This window comes from Schistocerca serialis, unplaced genomic scaffold (assembly GCF_023864345.2).
Source record: "Schistocerca serialis cubense isolate TAMUIC-IGC-003099 unplaced genomic scaffold, iqSchSeri2.2 HiC_scaffold_1195, whole genome shotgun sequence".
Lineage (NCBI taxonomy): Eukaryota > Metazoa > Arthropoda > Insecta > Orthoptera > Acrididae > Schistocerca > Schistocerca serialis.
In genome coordinates this window covers 165,001-170,000 of record NW_026047398.1, presented here as the reverse complement: position 1 = coordinate 170,000, position 5,000 = coordinate 165,001, and the positions used below count along the sequence as shown (strand labels likewise).

General features: G+C 52.7%; 1 non-coding gene across 1 annotated transcript in view; it reads right to left on the bottom strand.

Annotated features, from left to right (window-relative positions):
• Positions 1-1,704, bottom strand: part of LOC126434782 (small subunit ribosomal RNA) — a 1,910-nt gene extending 206 nt beyond the window's left edge. The window contains exon 1 of the ribosomal RNA XR_007579487.1: positions 1-1,704. This exon is cut by the window's left edge and continues 206 nt beyond it. This is a non-coding gene — a ribosomal RNA (small subunit ribosomal RNA).
• Positions 1,705-5,000: the final 3,296 nt, after the last annotated feature.

The following is a 5,000-nucleotide window of genomic DNA, read 5'->3' as shown; positions in this document are numbered from 1 at the left end:
TGACTCGCGCTTACTGGGAATTCCTCGTTCATGGGGAACAATTGCAAGCCCCAATCCCTAGCACGAAGGAGGTTCAGCGGGTTACCCCGACCTTTCGGCCTAGGAAGACACGCTGATTCCTTCAGTGTAGCGCGCGTGCGGCCCAGAACATCTAAGGGCATCACAGACCTGTTATTGCTCAATCTCGTGCGGCTAGAAGCCGCCTGTCCCTCTAAGAAGAAAAGTAATCGCTGACAGCACGAAGGATGTCACGCGACTAGTTAGCAGGCTAGAGTCTCGTTCGTTATCGGAATTAACCAGACAAATCGCTCCACCAACTAAGAACGGCCATGCACCACCACCCACCGAATCAAGAAAGAGCTATCAATCTGTCAATCCTTCCGGTGTCCGGGCCTGGTGAGGTTTCCCGTGTTGAGTCAAATTAAGCCGCAGGCTCCACTCCTGGTGGTGCCCTTCCGTCAATTCCTTTAAGTTTCAGCTTTGCAACCATACTTCCCCCGGAACCCAAAAGCTTTGGTTTCCCGGAGGCTGCCCGCCGAGTCATCGGAGGAACTGCGGCGGATCGCTGGCTGGCATCGTTTATGGTTAGAACTAGGGCGGTATCTGATCGCCTTCGAACCTCTAACTTTCGTTCTTGATTAATGAAAACATACTTGGCAAATGCTTTCGCTTCTGTTCGTCTTGCGACGATCCAAGAATTTCACCTCTAACGTCGCAATACGAATGCCCCCGCCTGTCCCTATTAATCATTACCTCGGGTTCCGAAAACCAACAAAATAGAACCGAGGTCCTATTCCATTATTCCATGCACACAGTATTCAGGCGGGCTTGCCTGCTTTAAGCACTCTAATTTGTTCAAAGTAAACGTGCCGGCCCACCGAGACACTCACTCAAGAGCACCCTGGTAGGATTGCAACGGGGTCCGCCTCGGGACGCACGAGCACGCACGAGGCGCGTCGCACGCCTTCAGCTCGCCCCACCGGCAGGACGTCCCACGATACATGCCAGTTAAACACCGACGGGCGGTGAACCAACAGCGTGGGACACAAATCCAACTACGAGCTTTTTAACCGCAACAACTTTAATATACGCTATTGGAGCTGGAATTACCGCGGCTGCTGGCACCAGACTTGCCCTCCAATAGATACTCGTTAAAGGATTTGAAGTGTACTCATTCCGATTACGGGGCCTCGGATGAGTCCCGTATCGTTATTTTTCGTCACTACCTCCCCGTGCCGGGAGTGGGTAATTTGCGCGCCTGCTGCCTTCCTTGGATGTGGTAGCCGTTTCTCAGGCTCCCTCTCCGGAATCGAACCCTGATTCCCCGTTACCCGTTACAACCATGGTAGGCGCAGAACCTACCATCGACAGTTGATAAGGCAGACATTTGAAAGATGCGTCGCCGGTACGAGGACCGTGCGATCAGCCCAAAGTTATTCAGAGTCACCAAGGCAAACGGACCGGACGAGCCGACCGATTGGTTTTGATCTAATAAAAGCGTCCCTTCCATCTCTGGTCGGGACTCTGTTTGCATGTATTAGCTCTAGAATTACCACAGTTATCCAAGTAACGTGGGTACGATCTAAGGAACCATAACTGATTTAATGAGCCATTCGCGGTTTCACCTTAATGCGGCTTGTACTGAGACATGCATGGCTTAATCTTTGAGACAAGCATATGACTACTGGCAGGATCAACCAGGGAGCTGCGTCAACTAGAGCTGAGCAGCCGGCCGCCCGGGAGTGTGTCCCGGGGGCCCGCGCGAACACGCAAGCGTCCGCTCAATTATTCTGCAAACAGGAGGAGGCTGAGCTCCCCTGCACCATACACCTCGAAACCCTCTCAGGTCCCGGCGGCGCGCAGCGCCGTCCTAAGTACTTGGTCGGGTTCGAGAGAGGCGCAATCGCCCGGAGTTTGGCGAGTAGACGCTTTAGGTGCGACCACCCGTGCTCCCAACTGAGCTTGCCGCTGCCGACAGAGGCCCGGGAGCGTGCTGTCGTGGCATTGCCGGCGGGAGACAACACGCGCCACCTACGGTGACCGGCAGCTCCAACGCCAGCGCCACAGAAGGACAAAAGCCCCACTTGGGTGCCGAAGCGAACTCTCCCAGCACAGCGCACGCGCCAACACGTCCGCACAGCTGCGATACAAACCACCTGCGAGAACCGCAGAGGCGACCGAGCAGCAGACGGCGTCGCGGCGCCGAGCGCCAGGCGGCGGCGCATCCTCAGCGCACACAGTCCTCAATCGGACCAGCACACTGCAGATGTCCACCGCGCTTCGCACCGGGCCCGCGAGGACCTACTTTGGCCGCACGGCGCCGCGTGCAGGGTGCGCCGGCGCGCAGCTGCGCCGCCTGCCGCCTCCGTCGGCCGGCGCGCCTGCCACTGGCCGCCCCCACCAGCCGGCTGTAGCGCGTGCGCCCACGCACCGCGCGGCCAGCACGCCGGGAGGCCCCCCCTCACCGGCCGGGGACGGTCCCACCCAGCCACCGCCGCGTATCGCTTCACACCCAGATGCCATTCACGTTCGTGGGCATGGTGGGTATCGCTGGAACAACCGGTTGGTAGCTCAACCGATCGTCGCCATCACTGATTCACCTCTAGCGAGAACAACCGCACCACAACGGTTTACCAGTTGTTCATTTGCGTAACGTCACCAGCAAACGTAGGCGTCCATCGCCATTTGCAAATTCAACGATTGTTGCATGCCTGTGTCAGGTGTCACGACACACTGTCTGCCCACATACACGCAACAACATGTGCACGCTTCGCGAACACGTGGAAGGTGGCCCCCGTACGTATGCGATGTCCATTGCGCGAACGACTGTCAACCGGCCTCTGTCGCATGTCGCAGATGTGGAACGCAGTGCACCATGCTATCACGGTGTGTGAGAAGAGACGACTACGTCTGACAACACGCGCCACTACATCAACAGACGGCTCATGCTGATCGCCATCCAGGGCATACCACACTGCAATCCAGCTCTTATAGGGAGACGACACGTAGCTGAGTGCACAACATTTGGACCGCATGGTTCGCCGTTGTTGGCGCAGTCGTTGTACGGTCACATGTACCACGATGTATCATTCAGTACATGAGGACCAATGTGCAGTACAGTGTGTGATTTGGACGTACAACATCAGCGGACAGTTGACACAGGCCGTACCACAGCGTAGGCTAAGTGCTTCGCCATGCGAATGCCAATGAACAACTGCAAATGCCAATGAACAACTGCAAAGGGCATTGAGCATGTACGTCCTGCTGCCATCCACATTACAGTGTATAGCTGCAAGGTGTTTAACATGAAGCGATACACTGGGGACCGGGCAGTGCGAGTAGCAAACTATATTGCGGGGGTTGCAGTTGGGCAACACTACACTAATTTAACGCGTCGTATGACAATTACAGAGCAGGTTAAGGCCCAACGTGTGTTGGGTTAAGGCCCAACGTGTGTTGGGTTAAGGCCCAACGTGTGTTGGGTTAAGGCCCAACGTGTGTTGGGTTAAGGCCCAACGTGTGTTGGGTTAAGGCCCAACGTGTGTTGGGTTAAGGCCCAACGTGTGTTGGGTTAAGGCCCAACGTGTGTTGGGTTACAGCACAATGTGGGTTACGTTAAGGCGCAATATAGGTTACGTTAAGGCGCAATATAGGTTACGTTAAGGCGCAATATAGGTTACGTTAAGGCGCAATATAGGTTACGTTAAGGCGCAATATAGGTTACGTTAAGGCGCAATATAGGTTACGTTAAGGCGCAATATAGGTTACGTTAAGGCGCAATATAGGTTACGTTAAGGCGCAATATAGGTTACGTTAAGGCGCAATATAGGTTACGTTAAGGCGCAATATAGGTTACGTTAAGGCGCAATATAGGTTACGTTAAGGCGCAATATAGGTTACGTTAAGGCGCAATATAGGTTACGTTAAGGCGCAATATAGGTTACGTTAAGGCGCAATATAGGTTACGTTAAGGCGCAATATAGGTTACGTTAAGGCGCAATATAGGTTACGTTAAGGCGCAATATAGGTTACGTTAAGGCGCAATATAGGTTACGTTAAGGCGCAATATAGGTTACGTTAAGGCGCAATATAGGTTACGTTAAGGCGCAATATAGGTTAGGTTAAGGCGCAATATAGGTTACGTTAAGGCGCAATACAGGTTACGTTAAGGCGCAATACAGGTTACGTTAAGGCGCAATACAGGTTAGGTTAAGGCGCAATACAGGTTAGGTTAAGGCGCAATACAGGTTAGGTTAAGGCGCAATACAGGTTAGGTTAAGGCGCAATACAGGTTAGGTTAAGGCGCAATACAGGTTAGGTTAAGGCGCAATACAGGTTAGGTTAAGGCGCAATACAGGTTAGGTTAAGGCGCAATACAGGTTAGGTTAAGGTACGACGTAGGTTAGGTTAAGGTACGACGTAGGTTAGGTTAAGGTACGACGTAGGTTAGGTTAAGGTACGACGTAGGTTAGGTTAAGGTACGACGTAGGTTAGGTTAAGGTACGACGTAGGTTAGGTTAAGGTACGACGTAGGTTAGGTTAAGGTACGACGTAGGTTAGGTTAAGGTACGACGTAGGTTAGGTTAAGGTACGACGTAGGTTAGGTTAAGGTACGACGTAGGTTAGGTTAAGGTACGACGTAGGTTAGGTTAAGGTACGACGTAGGTTAGGTTAAGGTACGACGTAGGTTAGGTTAAGGTACGACGTAGGTTAGGTTAAGGTACGACGTAGGTTAGGTTAAGGTACGACGTAGGTTAGGTTAAGGTACGACGTAGGTTAGGTTAAGGTACGACGTAGGTTAGGTTAAGGTACGACGTAGGTTAGGTTAAGGTACGACGTAGGTTAGGTTAAGGTACGACGTAGGTTAGGTTAAGGTACGACGTAGGTTAGGTTAAGGTACGACGTAGGTTAGGTTAAGGTACGACGTAGGTTAGGTTAAGGTACGACGTAGGTTAGGTTAAGGTACGACGTAGGTTAGGTTACGGTACGACGTAGGTTAG